This window comes from Pristiophorus japonicus, chromosome 23, assembly GCF_044704955.1.
Source record: "Pristiophorus japonicus isolate sPriJap1 chromosome 23, sPriJap1.hap1, whole genome shotgun sequence".
Taxonomy (NCBI): Eukaryota; Metazoa; Chordata; class Chondrichthyes; family Pristiophoridae; genus Pristiophorus; species Pristiophorus japonicus.
In genome coordinates, this window is record NC_091999.1 from 37,571,500 (window position 1) to 37,594,922 (window position 23,423).

Genomic DNA, 23,423 nt, shown 5'->3' on the forward strand with positions numbered 1-23,423 from the left:
TCTGAGACTTGAGCATATCATCTTGGTTAACACTCAAAGTGCAGCACTTGGGGAATTTTGCAATGTTGAAGCTGTTGACTTTCGGATGAAATGTTAAATTGAAGCTCCGTCTGCACCCTCGGGTGAATATGAAAGTTCCCAGTGCATTATTCGAAAAAGAATAGGAGATTTGCCCCCGTGTCAATATTACTAAAAATGTTCGTAAATGCTCACTGAAAGCCGATGTGCATGTGTTTGTATGTGGGGTTGGGGTTGAAGCCCAGATTCTCACAGAGACAGAATCCAGGTTCTCACAGGACCAGAACAGCCGAGTGGTTGAGGCGTTGGCCTTAAAACTCAATGGGTTTGTCCCGCGTGGGTTTGTCCCCCACTCCTGGTATCTCTTTAATTTAACACGGATATCCTCCCATTCTGATCAGTGAGACCGGATTTTCATCGGTTGAATCAGCAATTTTCTGCAACAATGTGGCACTCTGAACCGATAATGAAATGAAATTGTGAAATGTATCTGTGTCGCTCGGTTTCTGCCTCTCTCTCTCTCTTCAGAGAGTTTTCTATGTTTGAGTCTTTGTCTCTCTCAGTCTGACTCACTCTGTCTGTCCCTGTTTCTCTGTTTGTCTCTGTCTCTCAATCTGTCTCTTTCTCATGGTGCCACGTATGTTCCAATGGGATTCTCTCAGACTCTTTTTCTGACTGGTTCTCTCGTTCCCATCATTTCGGTCTGTCCATGTCTTTGCCTGTCTCTGTTAGTCCCTGCCTGTAAGCTGAGAAGTATTTCCATCATTTTCTGTTTTAGTCTCGATCGCTCTCTCTCTATCTGTCTCTCTACTTGTCACTGTCTTTATCAATGTCTTTCTCTCACTCTTTCCCTCTCTCTCTTAATAGATCACACACCCACATCTCTGTATATGTATATATTTGAGTCTTTTTCTCACTCAGTCTGCCTCTCCTTCTCAGTCTCACACTTTCTGTCTCTCATTCTCTCTATCTCGCTGTCTGTCTCTCCCTGTTTGTCGGTTTGTCTCTGTCTCTCAATGTGTCTGTCGACTTCTCCTGGTGTCCAGTTCTGTTCACAGTGACTCGATTCCTGCTCTGACAGAACTGGTATCCGTCAGTTCCGCGTTAGTATAGTGGTGAGTATCCCCGCCTGTCACGCGGGAGACCGGGGTTCAATTCCCCGACGGGGAGGCAGTTGTTTCAAAATGTCGAATTTTACTTCTGTTTCTTGGAAGAGATGCATATTAAAAAGAACCAGAGTAATATGGAACTGTAAAAATACAGGTGGATGAGATTGCCTCGTCCAGATTTTTAGCAAACGGAGAATTTTTCAGGAGTCTTTGGCCGTCTGCAACACAGAGATGGATGACTGAGTTTTTTCTGAGTAAAGTTTAAAAAGACAGCGACACAGTAGTCGTGGCCGAGTGGTTAAGGCGATGGACTAGAAATCCATTGGGTTATCCCGCGCAGGTTCGAATCCTGACGACTACGATTCTCAGCATTTTTCATTCCATTTCACAATTTAACCGGTTCTCTGCCAAACTGATCCTGAGATAGATGGAATAACGTCCCACACCTTTCAACTTTGAAATTTTTTTCTCATTTTTATTAATCTGCAATATTCACGATACATCCGTTTCAAAAATCGCAAACATCAGTCAAAGTTGCGACAGTGATTCAGCCTGTCTATTCCTCGAGATGTCTGAGGCATCTGTGCATTGTCGTTGGTGCGTGCAAATTTTTGGATATGTGTGTGTGGGTCTCTGTGTCTGTCTATCTATTTATATGTCTCTGTGTATGTGCAACTGTCACTGGAAATCATCACCATGAATTTGATATGTCCTGGAACGTATAAAAACGACTTGGGGAAAATAATACGGTTGCGAACTTTTGTATCGGCTTTGGTTCAGTGGCCGCATTCTCGACTGAATCGGGAGTTTGTCTGTTCAAGTCGCACTTCTGAGACTTGAGCATATCATCTTGGTTAACACTCAAAGTGCAGCACTTGGGGAATTTTGCAATGTTGAAGCTGTTGACTTTCGGATGAAATGTTAAATTGAAGCTCCGTCTGCACCCTCGGGTGGATATGAAAGTTCCCAGTGCATTGTTCGAAAAAGAATATGAGAGTTGCCCCCGTGTCAATATTACTAAAAATGTTCGTAAATGCTCACTGAAAGCCGATGTGTCTGTGTTTGTATGTGGGGTTGGGGTAGAAGCCCAGATTCTCACAGAGACAGAATCCAGGTTCTCACAGGACCAGAACAGCCGAGTGGTTGAGGCGTTGGCCTTAAAACTCAATGGGTTTGTCCCGCGTGGGTTTGTCCCCCACTCCTGGTATCTCTTTAATTTAACACGGATATCCTCCCATTCTGATCAGTGAGACCGGATTTTCATCGGTTGAATCAGCAATTTTCTGTAACAATGTGACACTCTGAACCGATAATGAAATGAAATTGTGAAATGTATCTGTGTCGCTCGGTTTCTGCCTCTCTCTCTCTCTCTTCAGAGAGTTTTGTATGTTTGAGTCTTTGTCTCTCTCAGTCTGACTCACTCTGTCTGTCCCTGTTTCTCTGTTTGTCTCTGTCTCTCAATCTGTCTCTTTCTCACGGTGCCACGTATGTTCCAATGGGATTCTCTCAGACTCTTTGTCTGACTGGCTCTCTCTTTCCCATCATTTCGGTCTGTCCATGTCTTTGCCTGTCTCTGTTAGTCCCTGCCTGTAAGCTGAGAAGTATTTCCATCATTTTCTGTTTTAGTCTCTGTCGCTCTCTCTCTATCTGTCTCTCTCCTTTCACAGTCTTTATCGTTGTCTTTCTCTCACTCTTTCCCTCTCTCTCTGAATAGTATCACTCACACACATCTCTGTATATGTATATATTTGAGTCTTTTTCTCACTCAGTCTTCCTCTCCTTCTCAGTCTCACACTTTCTGTCTCTCATTCTCTCTATCTCGCTGTCTGTCTCTCCCTGTTTGTCGATTTGTCTCTGTCTCTCAATGTGTCTGTCGACTTCTCCTGGTGTCCAGTTCTGTTCACAGTGACTCGATTCCTGCTCTGACAGAACTGGTACACGTCAGTTCCTCGTTAGTATAGTGGTGAGTATCCCCGCCTGTCACGCGGGAGACTGGGGTTCAATTCCCCGACGGGGAGGCAGTTGTTTCAAAATGTCGAATTTTACTTCTGTTTCTTGGAAGAGATGCATATTAAAAAGAACCAGAGTAATATGGAACTGTAAAAATACAGGTGGATGAGATTGCCTCGTCGAGATTTTTAGCAAACGGAGAATTTTTCAGGAGTCTTTGGCCGTCTGCAACACAGAGATGGATGACTGAGTTTTTTCTGAGTAAAGTTTAAAAAGACAGCGACGCAGTAGTCGTGGCCGAGTGGTTAAGGCGATGGACTAGAAATCCATTGGGTTATCCCGCACAGGTTCGAATCCTGACGACGACGATTCTCAGCATTTTTCATTCCATTTCACAATTTAACCAGTTCTCTGCCAAACTGACGCTGAGATAGATGGAATAACGTCCCACACCTTTGAACTTTGACATTTTTTTCTCATTTTTATTAATCTGCAATATTCACGATACATCCGTTTCAAAAATCGCAAACATCAGTCAAAGTTGCGACAGTGATTCAGCCTGTCTATTCCTCGAGATGTCTGAGGCATCTGTGCATTGTCGTTGGTGCGTGAAGATTTTTGGATATGTGTGTGTGGGTCTCTGTGTCTGTCTATCTATTTATATGTCTCTGTGTATGTGCAACTGTCACTGGAAATCATCACCATGAATTAGATATGTCCTGGAACGTATAAAAACGACTTGGGGAAAATAATACGGTTGCGAACTTTTGTATCGGCTTTGGTTCAGTGGCAGCATTCTCGACTGAATCGGGAGTTTGTCTGTTCAAGTCGCACTTCTGAGACTTGAGCAGATCATCTTGGCTAACACTCAAGTGCAGCACTTGGGGAATTTTGCAATGTTGAAGCTGTTGACTTTTGGATGAAATGTTAAATTGAAGCTCCGTCTGCACCCTCGGGTGGATATGAAAGTTCCCAGTGCATTGTTCGAAAAAGAATATGAGAGTTGCCCCCGTGTCAATATTACTAAAAATGTTCGTAAATGCTCACTGAAAGCCGATGTGTCTGTGTTTGTATGTGGGGTTGGGGTAGAAGCCCAGATTCTCACAGAGACAGAATCCAGGTTCTCACAGGACCAGAACAGCCGAGTGGTTGAGGCGTTGGCCTTAAAACTCAATGGGTTTGTCCCGCGTGGGTTTGTCCCCCACTCCTGGTATCTCTTTAATTTAACACGGATATCCTCCCATTCTGATCAGTGAGACCGGATTTTCATCGGTTGAATCAGCAATTTTCTGTAACAATGTGACACTCTGAACCGATAATGAAATGAAATTGTGAAATGTATCTGTGTCGCTCGGTTTCTGCCTCTCTCTCTCTCTCTTCAGAGAGTTTTGTATGTTTGAGTCTTTGTCTCTCTCAGTCTGACTCACTCTGTCTGTCCCTGTTTCTCTGTTTGTCTCTGTCTCTCAATCTGTCTCTTTCTCACGGTGCCACGTATGTTCCAATGGGATTCTCTCAGACTCTTTGTCTGACTGGCTCTCTCTTTCCCATCATTTCGGTCTGTCCATGTCTTTGCCTGTCTCTGTTAGTCCCTGCCTGTAAGCTGAGAAGTATTTCCATCATTTTCTGTTTTAGTCTCTGTCGCTCTCTCTCTCTCTGTCTCTCTCCTTGTCACAGTCTTTATCGTTGTCTTTCTCTCACTCTTTCCCTCTCTCTCTGAATAGATCACTCACACACATCTCTGTATATGTATATATTTGAGTCTTTTTCTCACTCAGTCTTCCTCTCCTTCTCAGTCTCACACTTTCTGTCTCTCGTTCTCTCTATCTCGCTGTCTGTCTCTCCCTGTTTGTCGGTTTGTCTCTGTCTCTCAATGTGTCTGTCGACTTCTCCTGGTGTCCAGTTCTGTTCACAGTGACTCGATTCCTGCTCTGACAGAACTGGTATCCGTCAGTTCCTCGTTAGTATAGTGGTGAGTATCCCCGCCTGTCACGCGGGAGACCGGGGTTCAATTCCCCGACGGGGAGGCAGTTGTTTCAAAATGTCGAATTTTACTTCTGTTTCTTGGAAGAGATGCATATTAAAAAGAACCAGAGTAATATGGAACTGTAAAAATACAGGTGGATGAGATTGCCTCGTCCAGATTTTTAGCAAACGGAGAATTTTTCAGGAGTCTTTGGCCGTCTGCAACACAGAGATGGATGACTGAGTTTTTTCTGAGTAAAGTTTAAAAAGACAGCGACACAGTAGTCGTGGCCGAGTGGTTAAGGCGATGGACTAGAAATCCATTGGGTTATCCCGCGCAGGTTCGAATCCTGACGACTACGATTCTCAGCATTTTTCATTCCATTTCACAATTTAACCGGTTCTCTGCCAAACTGATCCTGAGATAGATGGAATAACGTCCCACACCTTTCAACTTTGAAATTTTTTTCTCATTTTTATTAATCTGCAATATTCACGATACATCCGTTTCAAAAATCGCAAACATCAGTCAAAGTTGCGACAGTGATTCAGCCTGTCTATTCCTCGAGATGTCTGAGGCATCTGTGCATTGTCGTTGGTGCGTGCAAATTTTTGGATATGTGTGTGTGGGTCTCTGTGTCTGTCTATCTATTTATATGTCTCTGTGTATGTGCAACTGTCACTGGAAATCATCACCATGAATTTGATATGTCCTGGAACGTATAAAAACGACTTGGGGAAAATAATACGGTGGCGAACTTTTGTATCGGCTTTGGTTCAGTGGCCGCATTCTCGACTGAATCGGGAGTTTGTCTGTTCAAGTCGCACTTCTGAGACTTGAGCATATCATCTTGGTTAACACTCAAAGTGCAGCACTTGGGGAATTTTGCAATGTTGAAGCTGTTGACTTTCGGATGAAATGTTAAATTGAAGCTCCGTCTGCACCCTCGGGTGAATATGAAAGTTCCCAGTGCATTATTCGAAAAAGAATAGGAGATTTGCCCCCGTGTCAATATTACTAAAAATGTTCGTAAATGCTCACTGAAAGCCGATGTGCATGTGTTTGTATGTGGGGTTGGGGTTGAAGCCCAGATTCTCACAGAGACAGAATCCAGGTTCTCACAGGACCAGAACAGCCGAGTGGTTGAGGCGTTGGCCTTAAAACTCAATGGGTTTGTCCCGCGTGGGTTTGTCCCCCACTCCTGGTATCTCTTTAATTTAACACGGATATCCTCCCATTCTGATCAGTGAGACCGGATTTTCATCGGTTGAATCAGCAATTTTCTGCAACAATGTGGCACTCTGAACCGATAATGAAATGAAATTGTGAAATGTATCTGTGTCGCTCGGTTTCTGCCTCTCTCTCTCTCTTCAGAGAGTTTTCTATGTTTGAGTCTTTGTCTCTCTCAGTCTGACTCACTCTGTCTGTCCCTGTTTCTCTGTTTGTCTCTGTCTCTCAATCTGTCTCTTTCTCATGGTGCCACGTATGTTCCAATGGGATTCTCTCAGACTCTTTTTCTGACTGGTTCTCTCGTTCCCATCATTTCGGTCTGTCCATGTCTTTGCCTGTCTCTGTTAGTCCCTGCCTGTAAGCTGAGAAGTATTTCCATCATTTTCTGTTTTAGTCTCGATCGCTCTCTCTCTATCTGTCTCTCTACTTGTCACTGTCTTTATCAATGTCTTTCTCTCACTCTTTCCCTCTCTCTCTTAATAGATCACACACCCACATCTCTGTATATGTATATATTTGAGTCTTTTTCTCACTCAGTCTGCCTCTCCTTCTCAGTCTCACACTTTCTGTCTCTCATTCTCTCTATCTCGCTGTCTGTCTCTCCCTGTTTGTCGGTTTGTCTCTGTCTCTCAATGTGTCTGTCGACTTCTCCTGGTGTCCAGTTCTGTTCACAGTGACTCGATTCCTGCTCTGACAGAACTGGTATCCGTCAGTTCCTCGTTAGTATAGTGGTGAGTATCCCCGCCTGTCACGCGGGAGACCGGGGTTCAATTCCCCGACGGGGAGGCAGTTGTTTCAAAATGTCGAATTTTACTTCTGTTTCTTGGAAGAGATGCATATTAAAAAGAACCAGAGTAATATGGAACTGTAAAAATACAGGTGGATGAGATTGCCTCGTCCAGATTTTTAGCAAACGGAGAATTTTTCAGGAGTCTTTGGCCGTCTGCAACACAGAGATGGATGACTGAGTTTTTTCTGAGTAAAGTTTAAAAAGACAGCGACACAGTAGTCGTGGCCGAGTGGTTAAGGCGATGGACTAGAAATCCATTGGGTTATCCCGCGCAGGTTCGAATCCTGACGACTACGATTCTCAGCATTTTTCATTCCATTTCACAATTTAACCGGTTCTCTGCCAAACTGATCCTGAGATAGATGGAATAACGTCCCACACCTTTCAACTTTGAAATTTTTTTCTCATTTTTATTAATCTGCAATATTCACGATACATCCGTTTCAAAAATCGCAAACATCAGTCAAAGTTGCGACAGTGATTCAGCCTGTCTATTCCTCGAGATGTCTGAGGCATCTGTGCATTGTCGTTGGTGCGTGCAAATTTTTGGATATGTGTGTGTGGGTCTCTGTGTCTGTCTATCTATTTATATGTCTCTGTGTATGTGCAACTGTCACTGGAAATCATCACCATGAATTTGCTATGTCCTGGAACGTATAAAAACGACTTGGGGAAAATAATACGGTTGCGAACTTTTGTATCGGCTTTGGTTCAGTGGCCGCATTCTCGACTGAATCGGGAGTTTGTCTGTTCAAGTCGCACTTCTGAGACTTGAGCATATCATCTTGGTTAACACTCAAAGTGCAGCACTTGGGGAATTTTGCAATGTTGAAGCTGTTGACTTTCGGATGAAATGTTAAATTGAAGCTCCGTCTGCACCCTCGGGTGGATATGAAAGTTCCCAGTGCATTGTTCGAAAAAGAATATGAGAGTTGCCCCCGTGTCAATATTACTAAAAATGTTCGTAAATGCTCACTGAAAGCCGATGTGTCTGTGTTTGTATGTGGGGTTGGGGTAGAAGCCCAGATTCTCACAGAGACAGAATCCAGGTTCTCACAGGACCAGAACAGCCGAGTGGTTGAGGCGTTGGCCTTAAAACTCAATGGGTTTGTCCCGCGTGGGTTTGTCCCCCACTCCTGGTATCTCTTTAATTTAACACGGATATCCTCCCATTCTGATCAGTGAGACCGGATTTTCATCGGTTGAATCAGCAATTTTCTGTAACAATGTGACACTCTGAACCGATAATGAAATGAAATTGTGAAATGTATCTGTGTCGCTCGGTTTCTGCCTCTCTCTCTCTCTCTTCAGAGAGTTTTGTATGTTTGAGTCTTTGTCTCTCTCAGTCTGACTCACTCTGTCTGTCCCTGTTTCTCTGTTTGTCTCTGTCTCTCAATCTGTCTCTTTCTCACGGTGCCACGTATGTTCCAATGGGATTCTCTCAGACTCTTTGTCTGACTGGCTCTCTCTTTCCCATCATTTCGGTCTGTCCATGTCTTTGCCTGTCTCTGTTAGTCCCTGCCTGTAAGCTGAGAAGTATTTCCATCATTTTCTGTTTTAGTCTCTGTCGCTCTCTCTCTATCTGTCTCTCTCCTTTCACAGTCTTTATCGTTGTCTTTCTCTCACTCTTTCCCTCTCTCTCTGAATAGTATCACTCACACACATCTCTGTATATGTATATATTTGAGTCTTTTTCTCACTCAGTCTTCCTCTCCTTCTCAGTCTCACACTTTCTGTCTCTCATTCTCTCTATCTCGCTGTCTGTCTCTCCCTGTTTGTCGATTTGTCTCTGTCTCTCAATGTGTCTGTCGACTTCTCCTGGTGTCCAGTTCTGTTCACAGTGACTCGATTCCTGCTCTGACAGAACTGGTACACGTCAGTTCCTCGTTAGTATAGTGGTGAGTATCCCCGCCTGTCACGCGGGAGACTGGGGTTCAATTCCCCGACGGGGAGGCAGTTGTTTCAAAATGTCGAATTTTACTTCTGTTTCTTGGAAGAGATGCATATTAAAAAGAACCAGAGTAATATGGAACTGTAAAAATACAGGTGGATGAGATTGCCTCGTCCAGATTTTTAGCAAACGGAGAATTTTTCAGGAGTCTTTGGCCGTCTGCAACACAGAGATGGATGACTGAGTTTTTTCTGAGTAAAGTTTAAAAAGACAGCGACGCAGTAGTCGTGGCCGAGTGGTTAAGGCGATGGACTAGAAATCCATTGGGTTATCCCGCACAGGTTCGAATCCTGACGACGACGATTCTCAGCATTTTTCATTCCATTTCACAATTTAACCAGTTCTCTGCCAAACTGACGCTGAGATAGATGGAATAACGTCCCACACCTTTGAACTTTGAAATTTTTTTCTCATTTTTATTAATCTGCAATATTCACGATACATCCGTTTCAAAAATCGCAAACATCAGTCAAAGTTGCGACAGTGATTCAGCCTGTCTATTCCTCGAGATGTCTGAGGCATCTGTGCATTGTCGTTGGTGCGTGAAGATTTTTGGATATGTGTGTGTGGGTCTCTGTGTCTGTCTATCTATTTATATGTCTCTGTGTATGTGCAACTGTCACTGGAAATCATCACCATGAATTAGATATGTCCTGGAACGTATAAAAACGACTTGGGGAAAATAATACGGTTGCGAACTTTTGTATCGGCTTTGGTTCAGTGGCAGCATTCTCGACTGAATCGGGAGTTTGTCTGTTCAAGTCGCACTTCTGAGACTTGAGCAGATCATCTTGGCTAACACTCAAGTGCAGCACTTGGGGAATTTTGCAATGTTGAAGCTGTTGACTTTTGGATGAAATGTTAAATTGAAGCTCCGTCTGCACCCTCGGGTGGATATGAAAGTTCCCAGTGCATTGTTCGAAAAAGAATATGAGAGTTGCCCCCGTGTCAATATTACTAAAAATGTTCGTAAATGCTCACTGAAAGCCGATGTGTCTGTGTTTGTATGTGTGATTGGGGTAGAAGCCCAGATTCTCACAGAGACAGAATCCAGGTTCTCACAGGACCAGAACAGCCGAGTGGTTGAGGCGTTGGCCTTAAAACTCAATGGGTTTGTCCCGCGTGGGTTTGTCCCCCACTCCTGGTATCTCTTTAATTTAACACGGATATCCTCCCATTCTGATCAGTGAGACCGGATTTTCATCGGTTGAATCAGCAATTTTCTGTAACAATGTGACACTCTGAACCGATAATGAAATGAAATTGTGAAATGTATCTGTGTCGCTCGGTTTCTGCCTCTCTCTCTCTCTCTTCAGAGAGTTTTGTATGTTTGAGTCTTTGTCTCTCTCAGTCTGACTCACTCTGTCTGTCCCTGTTTCTCTGTTTGTCTCTGTCTCTCAATCTGTCTCTTTCTCACGGTGCCACGTATGTTCCAATGGGATTCTCTCAGACTCTTTGTCTGACTGGCTCTCTCTTTCCCATCATTTCGGTCTGTCCATGTCTTTGCCTGTCTCTGTTAGTCCCTGCCTGTAAGCTGAGAAGTATTTCCATCATTTTCTGTTTTAGTCTCTGTCGCTCTCTCTCTCTCTGTCTCTCTCCTTGTCACAGTCTTTATCGTTGTCTTTCTCTCACTCTTTCCCTCTCTCTCTGAATAGATCACTCACACACATCTCTGTATATGTATATATTTGAGTCTTTTTCTCACTCAGTCTTCCTCTCCTTCTCAGTCTCACACTTTCTGTCTCTCGTTCTCTCTATCTCGCTGTCTGTCTCTCCCTGTTTGTCGGTTTGTCTCTGTCTCTCAATGTGTCTGTCGACTTCTCCTGGTGTCCAGTTCTGTTCACAGTGACTCGATTACTGCTCTGACGGAATTGGTACACGTCAGTTCCTCGTTAGTATAGTGGTGAGTATCCCCGCTGGTCACGCGGGAGACCAGGGTTCAATTCCCCGACGGGGAGGCAGTTGTTTCAAAATGTCGAATTTTACTTCTGTTTCTTGGAAGAGATGCATGTTAAAAAGAACCAGAGTAATATGGAACTGTAAAAATACAGGTGGATGAGATTGCCTCGTCTAGATTTTTAGCAAACGGAGAATTTTTCAGGTGTCTTTGGCCGTCTGCTACACAGAGATGGATGACTGAGTTTTTTCTGAGTAAAGTTTAAAAAGGCACCGACACAGTAGTCGTGGCCGAGTGGTTAAGGCGATGGACTAGATATCTGTTGGGTTATCCCGCGCAGGTTCGAATCCTGCCGACTACGATTCTCAGCATTTTTCATTTCATTTCACAATTTAACCGGTTCTCTGCCAAACTAATCCTGAGATAGATGGAATAACGTCCCACACCTTTCAACTTTGACATTTTTTTCTCATTTTTATTAATCTGCAATATTCACGATACATCCGTTTCAAAAATCGCAAACATCAGTCAAAGTTGCGACAGTGATTCAGCCTGTCTATTCCTCGAGATGTCTGAGGCATCTGTGCATTGTCGTTGGTGCGTGCAAATTTTTGGATATGTGTGTGTGGGTCTCTGTGTCTGTCTATCTATTTATATGTCTCTGTGTATGTGCAACTGTCACTGGAAATCATCACCATGAATTTGATATGTCCTGGAACGTATAAAAACGACTTGGGGAAAATAATACGGTTGCGAACTTTTGTATCGGCTTTGGTTCAGTGGCCGCATTCTCGACTGAATCGGGAGTTTGTCTGTTCAAGTCGCACTTCTGAGACTTGAGCATATCATCTTGGTTAACACTCAAAGTGCAGCACTTGGGGAATTTTGCAATGTTGAAGCTGTTGACTTTCGGATGAAATGTTAAATTGAAGCTCCGTCTGCACCCTCGGGTGAATATGAAAGTTCCCAGTGCATTATTCGAAAAAGAATAGGAGATTTGCCCCCGTGTCAATATTACTAAAAATGTTCGTAAATGCTCACTGAAAGCCGATGTGCATGTGTTTGTATGTGGGGTTGGGGTTGAAGCCCAGATTCTCACAGAGACAGAATCCAGGTTCTCACAGGACCAGAACAGCCGAGTGGTTGAGGCGTTGGCCTTAAAACTCAATGGGTTTGTCCCGCGTGGGTTTGTCCCCCACTCCTGGTATCTCTTTAATTTAACACGGATATCCTCCCATTCTGATCAGTGAGACCGGATTTTCATCGGTTGAATCAGCAATTTTCTGCAACAATGTGACACTCTGAACCGATAATGAAATGAAATTGTGAAATGTATCTGTGTCGCTCGGTTTCTGCCTCTCTCTCTCTCTTCAGAGAGTTTTCTATGTTTGAGTCTTTGTCTCTCTCAGTCTGACTCACTCTGTCTGTCCCTGTTTCTCTGTTTGTCTCTGTCTCTCAATCTGTCTCTTTCTCACGGTGCCACGTATGTTCCAATGGGATTCTCTCAGACTCTTTTTCTGACTGGTTCTCTCTTTCCCATCATTTCGGTCTGTCCATGTCTTTGCCTGTCTCTGTTAGTCCCTGCCTGTAAGCTGAGAAGTATTTCCATCATTTTCTGTTTTAGTCTCGATCGCTCTCTCTCTATCTGTCTCTCTCCTTGTCACTGTCTTTATCAATGTCTTTCTCTCACTCTTTCCCTCTCTCTCTTAATAGATCACACACCCACATCTCTGTATATGTATATATTTGAGTCTTTTTCTCACTCAGTCTGCCTCTCCTTCTCAGTCTCACACTTTCTGTCTCTCATTCTCTCTATCTCGCTGTCTGTCTCTCCCTGTTTGTCGGTTTGTCTCTGTCTCTCAATGTGTCTGTCGACTTCTCCTGGTGTCCAGTTCTGTTCACAGTGACTCGATTCCTGCTCTGACAGAACTGGTATCCGTCAGTTCCTCGTTAGTATAGTGGTGAGTATCCCCGCCTGTCACGTGGGAGACCGGGGTTCAATTCCCCGACGGGGAGGCAGTTGTTTCAAAATGTCGAATTGTACTTCTGTTTCTTGGAAGAGATGCATATTAAAAAGAACCAGAGTAATATGGAACTGTAAAAGTACAGGTGGATGAGATTGCCTCGTCCAGATTTTTAGCAAACGAAGAATTTTTCAGGAGTCTTTGGCCGTCTGCAACACAGAGATGGATGACTGAGTTTTTTCTGAGTAAAGTTTAAAAAGACAGCGACACAGTAGTCGTGGCCGAGTGGTTAAGGCGATGGACTAGAAATCCATTGGGTTATCCCACGCAGGTTCGAATCCTGACGACTACGATTCTCAGCATTTTTCATTCCATTTCACAATTTAATCGGTTCTCTGCCAAACTGATCCTGAGATAGATGGAATAACGTCCCACACCTTTCAACTTTGACATTTTTTTCTCATTTTTATTAATCTGCAATATTCACGATACATCCGTTTCAAAAATCGCAAACATCAGTCAAAGTTGCGACAGTGATTCAGCCTGTCTATTCCTCGAGATGTCTGAGGCATCTGTGCATTGTCGTTGGTGCGTGCAAATTTTTGGATATGTGTGTGTGGGTCTCTGTGTCTGTCTATCTATTTATATGTCTCTGTGTATGTGCAACTGTCACTGGAAATCATCACCATGAATTTGATATGTCCTGGAACGTATACAAACGACTTGGGGAAAATAATACGGTTGCGAACTTTTGTATCGGCTTTGGTTCAGTGGCCGCATTCTCGACTGAATCGGGAGTTTGTCTGTTCAAGTCGCACTTCTGAGACTTGAGCATATCATCTTGGTTAACACTCAAAGTGCAGCACTTGGGGAATTTTGCAATGTTGAAGCTGTTGACTTTCGGATGAAATGTTAAATTGAAGCTCCGTCTGCACCCTCGGGTGAATATGAAAGTTCCCAGTGCATTATTCGAAAAAGAATAGGAGATTTGCCCCCGTGTCAATATTACTAAAAATGTTCGTAAATGCTCACTGAAAGCCGATGTGCATGTGTTTGTATGTGGGGTTGGGGTTGAAGCCCAGATTCTCACAGAGACAGAATCCAGGTTCTCACAGGACCAGAACAGCCGAGTGGTTGAGGCGTTGGCCTTAAAACTCATTGGGTTTGTCCCGCGTGGGTTTGTCCCCCACTCCTGGTATCTCTTTAATTTAACACGGATATCCTCCCATTCTGATCAGTGAGACCGGATTTTCATCGGTTGAATCAGCAATTTTCTGCAACAATGTGACACTCTGAACCGATAATGAAATGAAATTGTGAAATGTATCTGTGTCGCTCGGTTTCTGCCTCTCTCTCTCTCTTCAGAGAATTTTCTATGTTTGAGTCTTTGTCTCTCTCAGTCTGACTCACTCTGTCTGTCCCTGTTTCTCTGTTTGTCTCTGTCTCTCAATCTGTCTCTTTCTCATGGTGCCACGTATGTTCCAATGGGATTCTCTCAGACTCTTTTTCTGACTGGTTCTCTCGTTCCCATCATTTCGGTCTGTCCATGTCTTTGCCTGTCTCTGTTAGTCCCTGCCTGTAAGCTGAGAATTATTTCCATCATTTTCTGTTTTAGTCTCGATCGCTCTCTCTCTATCTGTCTCTCTACTTGTCACTGTCTTTATCAATGTCTTTCTCTCACTCTTTCCCTCTCTCTCTTAATAGATCACACACCCACATCTCTGTATATGTATATATGTGAGTCTTTTTCTCACTCAGTCTGCCTCTCCTTCTCAGTCTCACACTTTCTGTCTCTCATTCTCTCTATCTCGCTGTCTGTCTCTCCCTGTTTGTCGGTTTGTCTCTGTCTCTCAATGTGTCTGTCGACTTCTCCTGGTGTCCAGTTCTGTTCACAGTGACTCGATTCCTGCTCTGACAGAACTGGTATCCGTCAGTTCCTCGTTAGTATAGTGGTGAGTATCCCCGCCTGTCACGCCGGAGACCGGGGTTCAAATCCCCGACGGGGAGGCAGTTGTTTCAAAATGTCGAATTTTACTTCTGTTTCTTGGAAGAGATGCATATTAAAAAGAACCAGAGTAATATGGAACTGTAAAAATACAGGTGGATGAGATTGCCTCGTCCAGATTTTTAGCAAACGGAGAATTTTTCAGGAGTCTTTGGCCGTCTGCAACACAGAGATGGATGACTGAGTTTTTTCTGAGTAAAGTTTAAAAAGACAGCGACACAGTAGTCGTGGCCGAGTGGTTAAGGCGATGGACTAGTAATCCATTGGGTTATCCCGCGCAGGTTCGAATCCTGACGACTACGATTCTCAGCATTTTTCATTCCATTTCACAATTTAACCGGTTCTCTGCCAAACTGATCCTGAGATAGATGGAATAACGTCCCACACCTTTCAACTTTGAAATTTTTTTCTCATTTTTATTAATCTGCAATATTCACGATACATCCGTTTCAAAAATCGCAAACATCAGTCAAAGTTGCGACAGTGATTCAGCCTGTCTATTCCTCGAGATGTCTGAGGCATCTGTGCATTGTCGTTGGTGCGTGCAAATTTTTGGATATGTGTGTGTGGGTCTCTGTGTCTGTCTATCTATTTATATGTCTCTGTGTATGTGCAACTGTCACTGGAAATCATCACCATGAATTTGATATGTCCTGGAACGTATAAAAACGACTTGGGGAAAATAATACGGTTGCGAACTTTTGTATCGGCTTTGGTTCAGTGGCCGCATTCTCGACTGAATCGGGAGTTTGTCTGTTCAAGTCGCACTTCTGAGACTTGAGCATATCATCTTGGTTAACACTCAAAGTGCAGCACTTGGGGAATTTTGCAATGTTGAAGCTGTTGACTTTCGGATGAAATGTTAAATTGAAGCTCCGTCTGCACCCTCGGGTGGATATGAAAGTTCCCAGTGCATTGTTCGAAAAAGAATATGAGAGTTGCCCCCGTGTCAATATTACTAAAAATGTTCGTAAATGCTCACTGAAAGCCGATGTGTCTGTGTTTGTATGTGGGGTTGGGGTAGAAGCCCAGATTCTCACAGAGACAGAATCCAGGTTCTCACAGGACCAGAACAGCCGAGTGGTTGAGGCGTTGGCCTTAAAACTCAATGGGTTTGTCCCGCGTGGGTTTCTCCCCCACTCCTGGTATCTCTTTAATTTAACACGGATATCCTCCCATTCTGATCAGTGAGACCGGATTTTCATCGGTTGAATCAGCAATTTTCTGTAACAATGTGACACTCTGAACCGATAATGAAATGAAATTGTGAAATGTATCTGTGTCGCTCGGTTTCTGCCTCTCTCTCTCTCTCTTCAGAGAGTTTTGTATGTTTGAGTCTTTGTCTCTCTCAGTCTGACTCACTCTGTCTGTCCCTGTTTCTCTGTTTGTCTCTGTCTCTCAATCTGTCTCTTTCTCACGGTGCCACGTATGTTCCAATGGGATTCTCTCAGACTCTTTGTCTGACTGGCTCTCTCTTTCCCATCATTTCGGTCTGTCCATGTCTTTGCCTGTCTCTGTTAGTCCCTGCCTGTAAGCTGAGAAGTATTTCCATCATTTTCTGTTTTAGTCTCTGTCGCTCTCTCTCTATCTGTCTCTCTCCTTTCACAGTCTTTATCGTTGTCTTTCTCTCACTCTTTCCCTCTCTCTCTGAATAGTATCACTCACACACATCTCTGTATATGTATATATTTGAGTCTTTTTCTCACTCAGTCTTCCTCTCCTTCTCAGTCTCACACTTTCTGTCTCTCATTCTCTCTATCTCGCTGTCTGTCTCTCCCTGTTTGTCGATTTGTCTCTGTCTCTCAATGTGTCTGTCGACTTCTCCTGGTGTCCAGTTCTGTTCACAGTGACTCGATTCCTGCTCTGACAGAACTGGTACACGTCAGTTCCTCGTTAGTATAGTGGTGAGTATCCCCGCCTGTCACGCGGGAGACTGGGGTTCAATTCCCCGACGGGGAGGCAGTTGTTTCAAAATGTCGAATTTTACTTCTGTTTCTTGGAAGAGATGCATATTAAAAAGAACCAGAGTAATATGGAACTGTAAAAATACAGGTGGATGAGATTGCCTCGTCCAGATTTTTAGCAAACGGAGAATTTTTCAGGAGTCTTTGGCCGTCTGCAACACAGAGATGGATGACTGAGTTTTTTCTGAGTAAAGTTTAAAAAGACAGCGACGCAGTAGTCGTGGCCGAGTGGTTAAGGCGATGGACTAGAAATCCATTGGGTTATCCCGCACAGGTTCGAATCCTGACGACGACGATTCTCAGCATTTTTCATTCCATTTCACAATTTAACCAGTTCTCTGCCAAACTGACGCTGAGATAGATGGAATAACGTCCCACACCTTTGAACTTTGACATTTTTTTCTCATTTTTATTAATCTGCAATATTCACGATACATCCGTTTCAAAAATCGCAAACATCAGTCAAAGTTGCGACAGTGATTCAGCCTGTCTATTCCTCGAGATGTCTGAGGCATCTGTGCATTGTCGTTGGTGCGTGAAGATTTTTGGATATGTGTGTGTGGGTCTCTGTGTCTGTCTATCTATTTATATGTCTCTGTGTATGTGCAACTGTCACTGGAAATCATCACCATGAATTAGATATGTCCTGGAACGTATAAAAACGACTTGGGGAAAATAATACGGTTGCGAACTTTTGTATCGGCTTTGGTTCAGTGGCAGCATTCTCGACTGAATCGGGAGTTTGTCTGTTCAAGTCGCACTTCTGAGACTTGAGCAGATCATCTTGGCTAACACTCAAGTGCAGCACTTGGGGAATTTTGCAATGTTGAAGCTGTTGACTTTTGGATGAAATGTTAAATTGAAGCTCCGTCTGCACCCTCGGGTGGATATGAAAGTTCCCAGTGCATTGTTCGAAAAAGAATATGAGAGTTGCCCCCGTGTCAATATTACTAAAAATGTTCGTAAATGCTCACTGAAAGCCGATGTGTCTGTGTTTGTATGTGGGGTTGGGGTAGAAGCCCAGATTCTCACAGAGACAGAATCCAGGTTCTCACAGGACCAGAACAGCCGAGTGGTTGAGGCGTTGGCCTTAAAACTCAATGGGTTTGTCCCGCGTGGGTTTGTCCCCCACTCCTGGTATCTCTTTAATTTAACACGGATATCCTCCCATTCTGATCAGTGAGACCGGATTTTCATCGGTTGAATCAGCAATTTTCTGTAACAATGTGACACTCTGAACCGATAATGAAATGAAATTGTGAAATGTATCTGTGTCGCTCGGTTTCTGCCTCTCTCTCTCTCTCTTCAGAGAGTTTTGTATGTTTGAGTCTTTGTCTCTCTCAGTCTGACTCACTCTGTCTGTCCCTGTTTCTCTGTTTGTCTCTGTCTCTCAATCTGTCTCTTTCTCACGGTGCCACGTATGTTCCAATGGGATTCTCTCAGACTCTTTGTCTGACTGGCTCTCTCTTTCCCATCATTTCGGTCTGTCCATGTCTTTGCCTGTCTCTGTTAGTCCCTGCCTGTAAGCTGAGAAGTATTTCCATCATTTTCTGTTTTAGTCTCTGTCGCTCTCTCTCTCTCTGTCTCTCTCCTTGTCACAGTCTTTATCGTTGTCTTTCTCTCACTCTTTCCCTCTCTCTCTGAATAGATCACTCACACACATCTCTGTATATGTATATATTTGAGTCTTTTTCTCACTCAGTCTTCCTCTCCTTCTCAGTCTCACACTTTCTGTCTCTCGTTCTCTCTATCTCGCTGTCTGTCTCTCCCTGTTTGTCGGTTTGTCTCTGTCTCTCAATGTGTCTGTCGACTTCTCCTGGTGTCCAGTTCTGTTCACAGTGACTCGATTACTGCTCTGACGGAATTGGTACACGTCAGTTCCTCGTTAGTATAGTGGTGAGTATCCCCGCTGGTCACGCGGGAGACCAGGGTTCAATTCCCCGACGGGGAGGCAGTTGTTTCAAAATGTCGAATTTTACTTCTGTTTCTTGGAAGAGATGCATGTTAAAAAGAACCAGAGTAATATGGAACTGTAAAAATACAGGTGGATGAGATTGCCTCGTCTAGATTTTTAGCAAACGGAGAATTTTTCAGGTGTCTTTGGCCGTCTGCTACACAGAGATGGATGACTGAGTTTTTTCTGAGTAAAGTTTAAAAAGGCACCGACACAGTAGTCGTGGCCGAGTGGTTAAGGCGATGGACTAGATATCTGTTGGGTTATCCCGCGCAGGTTCGAATCCTGCCGACTACGATTCTCAGCATTTTTCATTTCATTTCACAATTTAACCGGTTCTCTGCCAAACTAATCCTGAGATAGATGGAATAACGTCCCACACCTTTCAACTTTGACATTTTTTTCTCATTTTTATTAATCTGCAATATTCACGATACATCCGTTTCAAAAATCGCAAACATCAGTCAAAGTTGCGACAGTGATTCAGCCTGTCTATTCCTCGAGATGTCTGAGGCATCTGTGCATTGTCGTTGGTGCGTGCAAATTTTTGGATATGTGTGTGTGGGTCTCTGTGTCTGTCTATCTATTTATATGTCTCTGTGTATGTGCAACTGTCACTGGAAATCATCACCATGAATTTGATATGTCCTGGAACGTATAAAAACGACTTGGGGAAAATAATACGGTTGCGAACTTTTGTATCGGCTTTGGTTCAGTGGCCGCATTCTCGACTGAATCGGGAGTTTGTCTGTTCAAGTCGCACTTCTGAGACTTGAGCATATCATCTTGGTTAACACTCAAAGTGCAGCACTTGGGGAATTTTGCAATGTTGAAGCTGTTGACTTTCGGATGAAATGTTAAATTGAAGCTCCGTCTGCACCCTCGGGTGAATATGAAAGTTCCCAGTGCATTATTCGAAAAAGAATAGGAGATTTGCCCCCGTGTCAATATTACTAAAAATGTTCGTAAATGCTCACTGAAAGCCGATGTGCATGTGTTTGTATGTGGGGTTGGGGTTGAAGCCCAGATTCTCACAGAGACAGAATCCAGGTTCTCACAGGACCAGAACAGCCGAGTGGTTGAGGCGTTGGCCTTAAAACTCAATGGGTTTGTCCCGCGTGGGTTTGTCCCCCACTCCTGGTATCTCTTTAATTTAACACGGATATCCTCCCATTCTGATCAGTGAGACCGGATTTTCATCGGTTGAATCAGCAATTTTCTGCAACAATGTGACACTCTGAACCGATAATGAAATGAAATTGTGAAATGTATCTGTGTCGCTCGGTTTCTGCCTCTCTCTCTCTCTTCAGAGAATTTTCTATGTTTGAGTCTTTGTCTCTCTCAGTCTGACTCACTCTGTCTGTCCCTGTTTCTCTGTTTGTCTCTGTCTCTCAATCTGTCTCTTTCTCATGGTGCCACGTATGTTCCAATGGGATTCTCTCAGACTCTTTTTCTGACTGGTTCTCTCGTTCCCATCATTTCGGTCTGTCCATGTCTTTGCCTGTCTCTGTTAGTCCCTGCCTGTAAGCTGAGAATTATTTCCATCATTTTCTGTTTTAGTCTCGATCGCTCTCTCTCTATCTGTCTCTCTACTTGTCACTGTCTTTATCAATGTCTTTCTCTCACTCTTTCCCTCTCTCTCTTAATAGATCACACACCCACATCTCTGTATATGTATATATGTGAGTCTTTTTCTCACTCAGTCTGCCTCTCCTTCTCAGTCTCACACTTTCTGTCTCTCATTCTCTCTATCTCGCTGTCTGTCTCTCCCTGTTTGTCGGTTTGTCTCTGTCTCTCAATGTGTCTGTCGACTTCTCCTGGTGTCCAGTTCTGTTCACAGTGACTCGATTCCTGCTCTGACAGAACTGGTATCCGTCAGTTCCTCGTTAGTATAGTGGTGAGTATCCCCGCCTGTCACGCGGGAGACCGGGGTTCAATTCCCCGACGGGAGGCAGTTGTTTCAAAATGTCGAATTTTACTTCTGTTTCTTGGAAGAGATGCATATTAAAAAGAACCAGAGTAATATGGAACTGTAAAAATACAGGTGGATGAGATTGGCTCGTCCAGATTTTTAGCAAACGGAGAATTTTTCAGGAGTCTTTGGCCGTCTGCAACACAGAGATGGATGACTGAGTTTTTTCTGAGTAAAGTTTAAAAAGACAGCGACACAGTAGTCGTGGCCGAGTGGTTAAGGCGATGGACTAGAAATCCATTGGGTTATCCCGCGCAGGTTCGAATCCTGACGACTACGATTCTCAGCATTTTTCATTCCATTTCACAATTTAACCGGTTCTCTGCCAAACTGATCCTGAGATAGATGGAATAACGTCCCACACCTTTCAACTTTGAAATTTTTTTCTCATTTTTATTAATCTGCAATATTCACGATACATCCGTTTCAAAAATCGCAAACATCAGTCAAAGTTGCGACAGTGATTCAGCCTGTCTATTCCTCGAGATGTCTGAGGCATCTGTGCATTGTCGTTGGTGCGTGCAAATTTTTGGATATGTGTGTGTGGGTCTCTGTGTCTGTCTATCTATTTATATGTCTCTGTGTATGTGCAACTGTCACTGGAAATCATCACCATGAATTTGATATGTCCTGGAACGTATAAAAACGACTTGGGGAAAATAATACGGTTGCGAACTTTTGTATCGGCTTTGGTTCAGTGGCCGCATTCTCGACTGAATCGGGAGTTTGTCTGTTCAAGTCGCACTTCTGAGACTTGAGCATATCATCTTGGTTAACACTCAAAGTGCAGCACTTGGGGAATTTTGCAATGTTGAAGCTGTTGACTTTCGGATGAAATGTTAAATTGAAGCTCCGTCTGCACCCTCGGGTGAATATGAAAGTTCCCAGTGCATTATTCGAAAAAGAATAGGAGATTTGCCCCCGTGTCAATATTACTAAAAATGTTCGTAAATGCTCACTGAAAGCCGATGTGCATGTGTTTGTATGTGGGGTTGGGGTTGAAGCCCAGATTCTCACAGAGACAGAATCCAGGTTCTCACAGGACCAGGATAGCCGAGTGGTTGAGGCGTTGGCCTTAAAACTCAATGGGTTTGTCCCGCGTGGGTTTGTCCCCCACTCCTGGTATCTCTTTAATTTAACACGGATCTCCTCCCATTCTGATCAGTGAGACCGGATTTTCATCGGTTGAATCAGCAATTTTCTGCAACAATGTGACACTCTGAACCGATAATGAAATGAAATTGTGAAATGTATCTGTGTCGCTCGGTTTCTGCCTCTCTCTCTCTCTTCAGAGAGTTTTCTATGTTTGAGTCTTTGTCTCTCTCAGTCTGACTCACTCTGTCTGTCCCTGTTTCTCTGTTTGTCTCTGTCTCTCAATCTGTCTCTTTCTCACGGTGCCACGTATGTTCCAATGGGATTCTCTCAGACTCTTTTTCTGACTGGTTCTCTCTTTCCCATCATTTCGGTCTGTCCATGTCTTTGCCTGTCTCTGTTAGTCCCTGCCTGTAAGCTGAGAAGTATTTCCATCATTTTCTGTTTTAGTCTCGATCGCTCTCTCTCTATCTGTCTCTCTCCTTGTCACTGTCTTTATCAATGTCTTTCTCTCACTCTTTCCCTCTCTCTCTTAATAGATCACACACCCACATCTCTGTATATGTATATATTTGAGTCTTTTTCTCACTCAGTCTGCCTCTCCTTCTCAGTCTCACACTTTCTGTCTCTCATTCTCTCTATCTCGCTGTCTGTCTCTCCCTGTTTGTCGGTTTGTCCCTGTCTCTCAATGTGTCTGTCGACTTCTCCTGGTGTCCAGTTCTGTTCACAGTGACTCGATTCCTGCTCTGACAGAACTGGTATCCGTCAGTTCCTCGTTAGTATAGTGGTGAGTATCCCCGCCTGTCACGTGGGAGACCGGGGTTCAATTCCCCGACGGGGAGGCAGTTGTTTCAAAATGTCGAATTGTACTTCTGTTTCTTGGAAGAGATGCATATTAAAAAGAACCAGAGTAATATGGAACTGTAAAAATACAGGTGGATGAGATTGCCTCGTCCAGATTTTTAGCAAACGGAGAATTTTTCAGGAGTCTTTGGCCGTCTGCAACACAGAGATGGATGACTGAGTTTTTTCTGAGTAAAGTTTAAAAAGACAGCGACACAGTAGTCGTGGCCGAGTGGTTAAGGCGATGGACTAGAAATCCATTGGGTTATCCCGCGCAGGTTCGAATCCTGACGACTACGATTCTCAGCATTTTTCATTCCATTTCACAATTTAATCGGTTCTCTGCCAAACTGATCCTGAGATAGATGGAATAACGTCCCACACCTTTCAACTTTGACATTTTTTTCTCATTTTTATTAATCTGCAATATTCACGATACATCCGTTTCAAAAATCGCAAACATCAGTCAAAGTTGCGACAGTGATTCAGCCTGTCTATTCCTCGAGATGTCTGAGGCATCTGTGCATTGTCGTTGGTGCGTGCAAATTTTTGGATATGTGTGTGTGGGTCTCTGTGTCTGTCTATCTATTTATATGTCTCTGTGTATGTGCAACTGTCACTGGAAATCATCACCATGAATTTGATATGTCCTGGAACGTATACAAACGACTTGGGGAAAATAATACGGTTGCGAACTTTTGTATCGGCTTTGGTTCAGTGG

The 23,423-nt window shown here is 43.7% G+C and overlaps 15 non-coding genes across 15 annotated transcripts; all 15 read left to right on the forward strand.

The window, feature by feature from the left end:
• The first annotated feature begins 1,116 nt into the window (after positions 1 to 1,116).
• Positions 1,117 to 1,188, forward strand: trnad-guc (transfer RNA aspartic acid (anticodon GUC)). The gene has a single exon. It is a non-coding gene; the product is annotated as a tRNA-Asp (tRNA).
• Positions 1,189 to 1,407: 219 nt separating this feature from the next.
• On the forward strand, positions 1,408 to 1,488 carry trnas-aga (transfer RNA serine (anticodon AGA)). Its single transcript has one exon. It is a non-coding gene; the product is annotated as a tRNA-Ser (tRNA).
• A 1,585-nt stretch (positions 1,489 to 3,073) lies between these two features.
• Positions 3,074 to 3,145, forward strand: trnad-guc (transfer RNA aspartic acid (anticodon GUC)). The gene has a single exon. It is a non-coding gene; the product is annotated as a tRNA-Asp (tRNA).
• Positions 3,146 to 5,029: 1,884 nt separating this feature from the next.
• On the forward strand, positions 5,030 to 5,101 carry trnad-guc (transfer RNA aspartic acid (anticodon GUC)). The gene has a single exon. It is a non-coding gene; the product is annotated as a tRNA-Asp (tRNA).
• Positions 5,102 to 5,320: 219 nt separating this feature from the next.
• Positions 5,321 to 5,401, forward strand: trnas-aga (transfer RNA serine (anticodon AGA)). The gene has a single exon. It is a non-coding gene; the product is annotated as a tRNA-Ser (tRNA).
• Positions 5,402 to 6,984: 1,583 nt separating this feature from the next.
• trnad-guc (transfer RNA aspartic acid (anticodon GUC)) lies at positions 6,985 to 7,056 on the forward strand. The gene has a single exon. It is a non-coding gene; the product is annotated as a tRNA-Asp (tRNA).
• A 219-nt stretch (positions 7,057 to 7,275) lies between these two features.
• On the forward strand, positions 7,276 to 7,356 carry trnas-aga (transfer RNA serine (anticodon AGA)). The gene has a single exon. It is a non-coding gene; the product is annotated as a tRNA-Ser (tRNA).
• Positions 7,357 to 8,941: 1,585 nt separating this feature from the next.
• trnad-guc (transfer RNA aspartic acid (anticodon GUC)) lies at positions 8,942 to 9,013 on the forward strand. The gene has a single exon. It is a non-coding gene; the product is annotated as a tRNA-Asp (tRNA).
• Positions 9,014 to 12,852: 3,839 nt separating this feature from the next.
• Positions 12,853 to 12,924, forward strand: trnad-guc (transfer RNA aspartic acid (anticodon GUC)). The gene has a single exon. It is a non-coding gene; the product is annotated as a tRNA-Asp (tRNA).
• A 1,883-nt stretch (positions 12,925 to 14,807) lies between these two features.
• trnad-guc (transfer RNA aspartic acid (anticodon GUC)) lies at positions 14,808 to 14,879 on the forward strand. Its single transcript has one exon. It is a non-coding gene; the product is annotated as a tRNA-Asp (tRNA).
• A 219-nt stretch (positions 14,880 to 15,098) lies between these two features.
• trnat-agu (transfer RNA threonine (anticodon AGU)) lies at positions 15,099 to 15,179 on the forward strand. The gene has a single exon. It is a non-coding gene; the product is annotated as a tRNA-Thr (tRNA).
• A 1,585-nt stretch (positions 15,180 to 16,764) lies between these two features.
• trnad-guc (transfer RNA aspartic acid (anticodon GUC)) lies at positions 16,765 to 16,836 on the forward strand. Its single transcript has one exon. It is a non-coding gene; the product is annotated as a tRNA-Asp (tRNA).
• Positions 16,837 to 20,965: 4,129 nt separating this feature from the next.
• On the forward strand, positions 20,966 to 21,046 carry trnas-aga (transfer RNA serine (anticodon AGA)). The gene has a single exon. It is a non-coding gene; the product is annotated as a tRNA-Ser (tRNA).
• A 1,583-nt stretch (positions 21,047 to 22,629) lies between these two features.
• Positions 22,630 to 22,701, forward strand: trnad-guc (transfer RNA aspartic acid (anticodon GUC)). Its single transcript has one exon. It is a non-coding gene; the product is annotated as a tRNA-Asp (tRNA).
• A 219-nt stretch (positions 22,702 to 22,920) lies between these two features.
• On the forward strand, positions 22,921 to 23,001 carry trnas-aga (transfer RNA serine (anticodon AGA)). Its single transcript has one exon. It is a non-coding gene; the product is annotated as a tRNA-Ser (tRNA).
• The last annotated feature ends 422 nt before the right edge of the window (positions 23,002 to 23,423 follow it).